Genomic DNA, 10,939 nt, shown 5'->3' with positions numbered 1-10,939 from the left:
ACTAGACACTAGTTTTAAAATGTATATATATATATTCAGTTTATTGGAGGCAAATATGTCTTTATGTATTTTTCAGTATTTATGGATTTATCACAATTAACCTACACTGTATATCACGTGAAAAGTTAAAAACAAAAGATATTTGAGGGAATCAAAAAGGTCTCAGTTTATACTGACACATATTAAATCAAGTTTAAAATTCCATTTTAAATTGATGATTTCATTACTGATTGATTTGATATCATCAGAGGAAGAAGTCCCATTTTCAAAACTCATATATTCAAAATAAAAATATATCTTCTTTAAATATGTAGCACTGCAATAATTTCATTTTTTTTAAATCAGTTGGTAAAACTGAAAAGGAAGGAGTGAATGATTTTGTTGAGTTTGTTTGTTTCAGAGTCAGAGAGCCGTGTCTCTCTACAGTCAGAGGTTTTTGTACGGCGCCTCAATCAGTTTGTATCACTGTGGTGGACTTTTGGTGGAGGAACCAGACTGGATGTTGGAAGTAAGTCAAAAACGAAGTTACTTCTATGTCCTTTTTCTCTTTAATGTAATTTTCTTTTCTTTGATTTCATTTAATATGAAAGGCTAGGAAACTTTTTCTGTAACTGATTAATTATTTTATTCATAAATTTTGTCCTAAGAAACAAAGTCAGCTTTGGAAATGAATATTCAGACACTCAGGACAATTTCCAATGAAAATCTGGGATGTTTCATAGTATTAATTATTATTTGTAGTTCTGATGATAAAGTTGTATTTTGAGGGATTGTAGGTTTAGTTCAGTCTGACAGTCAGAGAGCCGTGTCTCTCTACAGTCAGAGGTTTTTGTACGGCGCCTCAATGACTTTGTATCACTGTGGTGGACTTTTGGTGGAGGAACCAGACTGGATGTTGGAAGTAAGTTAATTAACTGTGTTTATTATTTTCTTTTATAACTACTTGTTAGGCTGCTTAGATGAGAGAAAACTATTTTTTTTATTAAAATAATTTAGTGTTTGATGTTTGTCCTTTTTACTGGACTAATTCAGATGAGCTCTGCGAGTTTCTCTTGTTGAATCTACATTTCTGTCACAGTAAAATGTAGACAAGAGTAAACTTCATCATCTTATGATTAGTTTGTAAATTTCCACCACATCAGCTGCTGTTTGGATGAGTTAAAGTTTGCTTTCTGATGTTTTTATCGTGTCAGATGTTTCAGATTTAGTTTGAAATCATGTGAGCTGTTCAATAACATTTCAAATCTACATGAATGAGTAGCTGCTCTGTGCTTGTGTCCACTAATGTCTTCAGTCGTCCATGATTTAGACTTCTAATCATTTTAAAGCCAAACTTCTGCTGTAAATGTTTCCACATCTGCTTCTTTTATTTCCAGTGTAGTTTGAACATATTTCAGCTCAAACTGTGTGATGATTCTCTCTGTGCTGATATGCATGAGAGGTTTCTTAAAGGGAAGTGAAACAATGTGTGAGTGAATGACTGGTGGAGCAGAAAAAACACCTGACAGAAACTTCTTAACGGAGAAATTCAAATTGTGGTTCTTGTCCTCTAAGCTGATTGGTGTTTCCTAGGTGATACCCGCCCCGCCCTGAAGGTGCTGGGTCCCTCCAACAAGGAGCTGGAGCAGGGGAAGGCCACGCTCATGTGTGTGGCCAACAAGGGCTTCCCCTCAGACTGGAGTCTGTCCTGGAAGACGAGCGACAGCAGTGGCAGCAGCAGCATCAGAGGGGAGGAGAGCAGGACTCCTGGAGTGCTGCAGAATGACGGCCTCTACAGCTGGAGCAGCACCCTGACGCTCACTGCAGACCAGTGGGGGAAGGTGGGCTCTGTGACCTGTGAGGCCACCCAGGGCTCCCACACTCCGGTCTCAGAGATACTGAGGAGAGACCAGTGTTCCCAGTCCTGATGTCAATCACTGAGTCTTTGATGTTGATTTTCTTCTGTCTCTTTGTTTCTTTGTGTTTGCAGATTTAAAAAATAAACTCATTAAACAGTCATATTTCCATCTCATAATGACAACAATCAGAGCAACAATCTCCTCTAGTTTCATCCTTTTGTGTCTGTTGTAAAGCTGATATTTCAAACTCTTAAAAGAATAAAAACATAACGAGAAAACATGTTCTTTGACTCTGTGAGTTTAATAAATGCACTTTAAAAAATAAAAATGTTGTAAAATTTAGTTAGAAGGACCAAAAAAAATGTCAGCAGACGCATCAAGTGTAATGTGCAGTTCAAATAGCTTAATATATTTTTAAATCCACATATTAAATATTTCTCTATAAGATGTTGAGGTCATGTCAACCATAGATTATCTGTGTGCTCTTCATAATTTCTACTCTCAAAGCTGTTTTATGATCTACATTTTAATCTGATCTAAAACCTAATAAGTAAAATTAAAGAGCAGGGTGTCATCTGTATGTTTAAACAGAGATCATTTAAATCAAGTTTAAGAGAAGATTTACTGATGTTTGATTAATGAACTATTTGGCAGTGAAACTGTGATGAAGCACCAAAGCAGAGAAGAGTCTAGAAGCTGGTGGTGGCAGAGGTGAAGCAGGTGGAGGCTTAGTTGAGGATCCCTAATTGAACTTTCTCAACAAATTACAACCATAAAGAATGAATGTGTGCAAAAGAAAAAAGGAAATTATCTTCAGTTAGAGCTCAAAAAACTTTTAAAAATCTTTAAAAGTAGGTTTTGTGTGTAAAAACAAACCATTCAGTATTTGATCCTCAGGTTTGTATTTCATCACCTTCAACAGCACATAAAGTTTATAGAGTTGTAAATGAAAATTAACTAACTTAAATCTCTAAAATCTGAGAAGAAGGACATTTTGAGCATTTTATTGTTTCTGAAAATGAAAGCTTCCAACTGCTGGGGAAGTTCTTGCTTTATGATTTATTTTCAGACTCTCATTTTTGATAACGTTCATGGAGAAGTTGCTCTTATTAATTATCGTATTTATAATCGGCTTCATGGACCTGGTCCATAATATTTAAAATTATGATAATGAAATTTGTGTGTGTGTGTGTGTGTGTGTGTGTGTGTGTGTGTGTGTGTGTGTGTGTGTACGTGTGTGTGTGTGTGTGTGTGTGTGTGTGTGTGTGTGTGTGTCCTCAGTGAACTGTATCAGTCTCTGCAGTATCTTCCAGCTGCAGCAGTCACTTCAGTTTCTGTTCAGTCTGACTGAGGGAGGTTTTTGTACGACTGTTTTTCACTGTGTGTTCACCCACTGACTGTTAACATTGAATTCCCCATGACAGTAATAAACTGCTGCATCTTCAGCCTGGACTCCACTGATGGTCAGAGTGAAGTCAGAGTTTGATCCACTGCCTGTAAAACGAGCTGGAATCCCTGATACTCGAGTGCTAGCACGGTAAATGAGTAGTTTAGGAACTCCTCCATCTTTCTGTTGGTACCAGTGTAAGTAGTTGCTATAAACATCCTGACTGGTCCTACACGTGATGCTCACAGATCCTCCCACAGCAGAGCTCACTGCTCCAGGCTGAGTCACTGTGATCTGTCCTCTGGACTCTGAGGACACAGAGACAAAAACATAAAGCAGCTTCATGGTTTTGTGGGCTTCATTTCAGAGGGACAGATGTTGATAGAGGAGAGGAGTTTGATTCTCTGGACTTTACCTGTGAAGCAGCAGCAAAGGAGAGTCCAGATGAGGACGCAGATCAAAGTCATGTTTTTGATGAGGAGGATTTCTGTGGCTTCTGTTGTGATGAAGGACAGCTGTCAGTCATCCAGTGTTCAACTCTCAGGACTATAAACTCTCCCAGAGCACTGGAGCATGGTGCTGCTGATGCAAAGTGCCTCTCTACGGAAATGACTGCAACAGGGAGTGGGATCGATCTGATGATGCTGTTGATGATGTTCACTGTAAATTATTTCAAAAAGAACATTTCTTCCTCCTTCTATGAAAAATTCAATTCTTTTTATCTTGATCTGGTGGTGAATCAACTGATTTTATTATTAGTTAGAAAGATATTTCAGATTTTGTATAATTTTTTTTGAGTGAATGTATGATTGTAACCTCGTGTCTTAGGTTACAATCATACATAGGTATGGTTTTAAATAGGATATTTTCTGCAATCCTCTTAAAAAAACATCTCAGCTGAAGGAGAAGACAAGAAAATATTTCAAGAGCAAACCTGAGCCCTACATTGTAATATAATACTAAGTGTTGACCAGTCTGGACTGTGCAGGGTGCCAGTTCAAGCTCAGTGGGTGCGCAGACGACCACCTGACCCATGGTCAAAGTCAAGTCAAAGTCAAAGTCAAAGTCAACTTTATTGTCAATTCTGCCACATGTACAGGACATACAGAGAATAGAAACTACGTTACTCTCAATCCCTAGATAAAATAGCAAATGAACATTAAAATATAAGAGTGATTAAAAATGCAAGTAAAATAATTAAAAAGTAAAAATTTAAATAAATACAATACAATACAATTTTACATATAACAAGAAAGCTATACAATATACAATATAATGGGTAAATGACATTGGGTGTAAACCAGGCAGAGTAGTGCAAATAGGCAAATAGTGCAAATGGAGATTTAGTAATGTATGGTAAGAGATAGTGTAACAACAAAGGCTTATGAGGTAATGGCAGTCCAATGCTCCACCAAGTGACTGGTAACTGGTGCAGGCCAGTGAGTGAGTCAGAGTGTGTGTGTGTGTGTGTGTGTGACAGAGTTCAGTGAGACCGTGGAGGAGAGAGGGGAGAGGGGGGCAGAATCGGGAGGGAGTTAAGCTTCCTGACAGCCTGATGGATGAAGCTGTCCTTCAGCCTGCTGGTCCTGGCCTGGAGACTCCGCAGTCTCCTCCCCGACGGCAGCAGCTTGAAGAAGCTTTGCATTGGGTGCGTGGGATCAGCCGCTATGCAAAGAGCTTTTTTAGTGAGACGGGTGCTGTAAATGTCCTGGAGGGAGGGGAGAGAGACACCAATGATCCTCTCTGCAGCTCTCACTATGCGTTGGAGGGTTCTATGACAGGACGCATTGCAGGCTCCAAACCACACAGTGATGCAGCTCGACAGGATGCTCTCGATGGTGCCTCTGTAGAAAGTGTACATGATGGGGGCTGGTGCTCCTGCTCTTCTTAGTTTGCGGAGAAAGAAGAGACGCTGCTGTGATTTCTTGGCCAGTGCTGTGGTGTTGTACGTCCAGGAGAGATCCTCTGTGATGTGCACACCCAAGAACTTGGTGCTGCTCACTCTCTCCACAGACGCTCTGTCAATGGTCAGAGGAGCATGTTGGGTGTGCATTCTCATGAAGTCCACAACAATCTCCTTCGTCTTCTCCACATTCAGAGAGAGATTGTTGTCAGCACACCACGTGGCCAGGCGTCTCACCTCACTTCTGTAGTCGGTCTCATCCCTGTTGCTAATGAGACCCACCACCGTTGTGTCGTCCGCAAACTTGATGAAGAGGTTGGAGCTGTATGATGGAGTGCAGTCATGGGTCAGCAGAGTGAAGAGGAGGGGGCTCATGGGATTAGGGTATCGCTGTCATGGTACTGGGTGTGAGACCCAGTGTTTTGTGTATTTTAGTGCTATTTCGTTGTTTATTGTATTTTTTTGGCCGTTTTTTCTGTTTTATTTTTGTTTTATTTTAATTTTGAGTCTTGTGTTCTTTGTTCCTTGTATTAGGTTCACTTCTCCTGTCCCGTCATTATGTTAATGTCAGTCAGCTGTTTCCCCATTTGTTCCCACTTCCCCATATCACCTCCTGTATACAATACAATACAATACAATTTTATTTATATAGCACATTTAAAAAAACACAGGTATGCCAAAGTGCTTCACAGAACGAGTTAGAGCAATAATAAATACAAAACACAAAATACAAAATACAAATAAAATATACTAACAGGCAGGTGACATAACTAACCAATAATACACCAGGCGTAGTAGGCACAACCCGAAAGGCTGAAGGTTAAAACATTATAAATATTAATAAAGCGAAAAAGATAACTTACAGTACACCAAAAATGCGGGTTCTAGGAGGCGGGGAAAGCAAAGCTAAACAAATTAGTTTTTAATCGAGATTTAAAAGATTGAATTGAATCAGACGCCCGAATAGCTAGAGGGAGGTTATTCCAGAGGTAGGGTGCGACAGCAGCGAATGCGCGGTCACCTCTGGTCTTGAGCCGAGATCTAGGTCGCACCAGGAGCATTTGGCCTGCTGATCTAAGCGCTCTCCCAGGGATATAAAAGCTGAGGAGATCCGTAAGATAGCTGGGCGCGGTGTTACTTATGATTTTAAAAGTGAGCAATAAGATTTTAAAATCAATACAAAATTTAATAGGGAGCCAGTGCAGGTCGGAAAGAACTGGAGTAATAGACTCAAACCTGCCAGTTCCAGTTAAAAGACGCGCAGCCGCATTTTGAACGAGCTGTAGTTTGTGAACAAGGGCAGAATGGAGACCAGTGTAAAGGGAATTACTATAATCTAATCTTGATGTAACAAAGGCATGGATAAGTTTCTCCAGGTCCTTACGTGGTAAGTAGGGCTTGGCCTTAGAGATTAGAAGTAGTTGATTGAAACTTGATTTAACTACAGAGGACACATGTTTGTCCAACTTGAAGGAACTGTCCAAGACAACACCCAGGTTCCTCACAGTGTCATAAAGGGAGTCAGCAAAGGGCCCAAAAATACCAATTAGTTCAGCCCGAGAGAAGGGAGTATCAAAGATTACAATTTCAGTCTTCTTATCATTTACAATGAGGGAATTGCTCAGTAGCCAGATTTTAACTTCATTCATACAATCGGAGAAATGTTGCAACGACAACATGACATCCTCAGCTAGTTCAAAATAGATTTGAATGTCATCCGCATAAAAGTGGAAAGAAATATTGTATTTATCAAAGATTCGGCCCAAGGGTAACAAGTATAAAGAGAACAGCATGGGACCCAGCACAGACCCCTGGGGGACACCAGAGGTAACAGGGGCAATAGAGGAGGCGTAGGTACCCATGGTGACAGAAAAGGACCTGTGTGTATTTTTTTCATACACTTGATTAATGAAAACATTCTTGGCAAATGCTTTCGCTTTCGTCCGCCGTATGTATTTAAGTCGGTGTGTTTTCTGTATGTCTGTCATGGTCCTGAGTCTGACGACTCTGTGTTTTGTGTGTATTTATATTATTCTATGTTCTTTGTTTATTCTGTTACATCTTTTGTTAAGGTTTACCATTTGTTAGGGTTTTGTTCTGTGCCTGCCTGCTCCCACTTCTCCGTGTTCATTAGCGTTTCAGGTTTGTTTTCTTAGTTTTTTCCAGTTTAGGTTTTGTTTAGTTTCCTCCACTCCTCTGCCGTTTCTGTTTGTACCTCCACCTTCTCTATAAAAACTCCCCTGCATCTCAGCTGCCTGCATCTTGGGTCCTCATTAAATTCCACACGGCTCATCCCACGAGCCCTGACAATGTCATTGTCAGGTCGTCTGTTATACCCACCACAATTGTCACCATTGTCACAGTTCTCATAGTTTTTTCATAGTTTTCATTTTTGGTTCAGCCCTCAACCCAAATAAAGGCTCATTTTTTGCTGAAACCTACAACTCCTCTGTCATCATCTGCTTTTGGGTCCTGTATCAAAAAAGCACAGGCACATCCTGCCGTGACAGAACGATCTGACGCAAGATGGACCCAGTGGATGCTGTTCGTGAGGAGGGTGTCCCCGTCTCTGGAACCTGTGAGCATACATCTCTGGCACCTCGGATGTGTGGACAAAGCTTGTGGGAGTAAACACCATGGAGGTGATTCTTCACGGCAATCCCGAACTGCTGGAGATCCCGTCGGCTTCGGTGCTGATCTGCTATCTGGTCCGAGCCAAGGAGACGATCCAAGCCCGGGAGTTGCTGGATTACTCTGCCCACTGCGGCTGCAGCTGCCAGTGGACTGCACGCCTGCCGTTTTTTTGTTCCAAGATGGCGCCGGTGTGCATGGCTGGCCGTCTTCGACTCCGTCTGCGCCTCGGCGTTGTACTCCTTGTGTCTTTATCTTTGGCACTTTGTTCTCTAGGTGATTGTACGCTAATAACCTATGATAGAAACACGCTCCTGAATCTTCGTTTCTCCTGTTCTCAACGACCGAACTGTCTTGGGACCGCGGGTGATGCCATTCCCCTGATGCCCGTCTCTCCCACTCATCTGACCGATTTACCTCTTCCCATGCCCCGCAGGATACGTCCCAGGAGACGGGGTAGAAGGAGTGGTGTCCGTGTCCGCTTCAAGGCTTATATCAGAGCCATGGCTACGGATTACCCCCCTACTAGCTGTGAATTTTCTCGTTTCATCCACCATCTTGGTAGCCGCTTTGCGGCTAAACTGCTCAACCACCGTTGGATATGTCCCGTTGGCCCTCAGTCCTATCCTGCCTGCCCAGTGGCCTTCCACTCTGCTCGTTCTTGGATATCACTGCCTGGCCGTGGTGTTCAACAAAACAACCTCAGTACCCTCAAACGAGCTACTACTAAGGACAGGACTCCTCGGACTCGGATGGCCTTATTTAATGTTAGGTCTCTTTCTAATAAGGCCTTCCTCTTAAATGATTTTTTTCTCTCCTCGGGTCTGGATGTTTTATTTTTGACTGAGACATGGACCTCTCCGGGTGAGTTCATCCCCTTCTCTGAACTTCTCCCTTCTGACTGTGCCTTTTTTAGCTCATCGAGGCTTACTGGTAGAGGTGGTGGCTTAGCCTCGGTTTTTAGAAATAAACTTGAGGCACGGCTGCTACCCTCCCCAACCTATTCTAGCTTTGAAGCTCAGCTATTGGAATTGACTGGTCCTCGAACTACTCTGTGTGTCGTGGCTTATCGTCCGCCTAAATATCATAAGATGTTCATCTCTGAATTTGCTGATTTTTTGGGTTCTATTCTTTTTAAATATGATTCTGTAGTTATTTCTGGTGACTTCAATATTCATGTTTGTTGTATGGATGACCACCTGTCTAAAGATTTTTCTGCACTGACTGACTCTTTTAATCTTACCCAGTGGGTAAATGAACCTACTCATGTTAAGGGTCACACCCTTGATCTGGTTTTTTCATTTAACGTGGATATATGCATTAAGGAAATTAGAAATACTGGACTTTCTGATCATTCCCCGGTCATCTTTGACGTTGACCTGGGTATCACTGACCCTTACTTGGAGGTTCCTCTCCATCCTACTCGGACTATTAACGCCGATACTGTGGTCAACTTCTCTACATCTTTTGTTAATTCTTCATTTAATATGTCGGACTGTTTTATCCCACACACACTTGAGAATTTTACCAATACTTTTTTAACTACATGTTCCTCGATTCTTAACACTGTTGCACCTATCAAACACAAACGCCCCAGAACCTATTCGCAATGCTGGTTAAACGACTCTGTCCGTGTTCTACGGCGTTTGTGCAGGCGCGATGAGAGGAGGTGGAGGAATGATAGACTCCAGTCATCATATGACATTTTACGTATTAGCCGCTCGAAATTCCAATCTGCTGCCAGAATGGCTAAAGCAGCCTTCTTCGCTAAGATTATTACTTCTAATGGTGACAATCCTCGCATCCTATTTAAAATTTTTAACTCAGTGGTGAATCCTCGTCCCTCTATGCCACTCTCGTGCTCCCCAGGTCTCTGTGAAAAATTTTCAAACTACTTTAGATAAAGTTTTATCTCTTAGATCTACGCTTCCTTTGGTGGCTGACAGTATGTCTAATCCTGACTGTTCTGCTGCCTTACATCAATTTGAATTAATTTCACTTCCCACTCTGAAGCGTATAACTGAGAAACTAAACAATACTAATTGTGTACATGATGTTCTTCCATCTCGTATAGTCAAGGATTGTTTTAATGTAATTGGACCCTGTCTATTGTCTATATTGAACCTCTCCTTGCTTTCTGGTTATGTACCTTCAGTTCTTAAACATGCTTTTATTCAACCCGTTTTAAAGAAAAATAACCTGGATCATAGTGATTTTGCCAACTATAGACCGATTTCCAAGCTTCCTTTCTTGGCTAAAATCCTTGAGAAGGTGGTTCTACTTCAACTGCAGACCTACCTGGACGAGAATAATATAAATGATAAATTCCAATCAGCCTTTAAACAACATCATAGCACTGAATCAGCGCTGCTTCGTGTTTTTAATGATCTTTTACTTATGGCTGATAATGGTCGTCCTTCTGTTTTAGTTCTATTGGATCTTTCATCTGCATTTGATATGGTTGACCATAACATCCTAGTCGCAAGATTAGAGCACTCTGTTGGCATTAAGGGCACTGCCTTGGACTGGTTCAAATCTTACCTCTCCAATAGGCTTTCTTCGGTACATCTGGCCTCATCTTCCTCTTCCCCTGTACCTGTTTGCTGTGGTGTCCCCCAGGGTTCTGTGTTAGGCCCGACCCTTTTCTCACTGTATATGCTTCCTTTAAGCGCTATCTTTGAGAAATACCACATTGCTTTTCACTATTATGCGGATGACATCCAGATTTATTTTGAGTTACATGATGATCTCGCTTTATCTTTAAATAACTTTCGTGAGTGCATGAGTGAGGTCAAGAAATGGCTGTTGGCAAATACTCTTATTCTCAATGAAAAAAAGACTGAAATCATGATTTTTGGCAGTAATGCCCTTCGCGCCAAACTTCAAGATGCCTTTGGCTTTCTTACTAGTTCTTTCTCTGATACTGTCAGGAATCTGGGTGTCTTGTTTGACAACTCCTTTAAACTTGATAAACAGGTGTCTGCTGTTGTCAGATCTAGTTTTTATCAGCTTCGTCTCATCTCCAGGGCCAGACACTATATCCCGTATAATGACTTAGAAAAGCTCATTCATGCTTTTGTAACGTCAAGACTAGATTACTGTAACTCACTCTATTCTGGTCTCCATGTTACCCTTCTACATAGATTACAGACAGTTCAGAATGCTGCGGCACGTATTCTA

At 41.3% G+C, this 10,939-nt stretch overlaps 1 pseudogene; it reads left to right on the top strand.

Moving 5' to 3' along the window:
• The first annotated feature begins 1,464 nt into the window (after positions 1-1,464).
• Positions 1,465-1,907, top strand: LOC147303269 (Ig kappa-b4 chain C region pseudogene; annotated as a pseudogene).
• Positions 1,908-10,939: the final 9,032 nt, after the last annotated feature.

This window comes from Aulonocara sp. 'chitande type north' Nkhata Bay, linkage group LG22 (genome assembly GCF_057382095.1).
Source record: "Aulonocara sp. 'chitande type north' Nkhata Bay isolate Kocher_YH1m ecotype deep benthic linkage group LG22, A_spYH_male_GT1.1, whole genome shotgun sequence".
Classification (NCBI taxonomy): Eukaryota; Metazoa; Chordata; class Actinopteri; order Cichliformes; family Cichlidae; genus Aulonocara; species Aulonocara sp. 'chitande type north' Nkhata Bay.
Note: the sequence above shows the minus strand (reverse complement) of the source record. Positions and strands in the feature narration are given on the sequence as shown.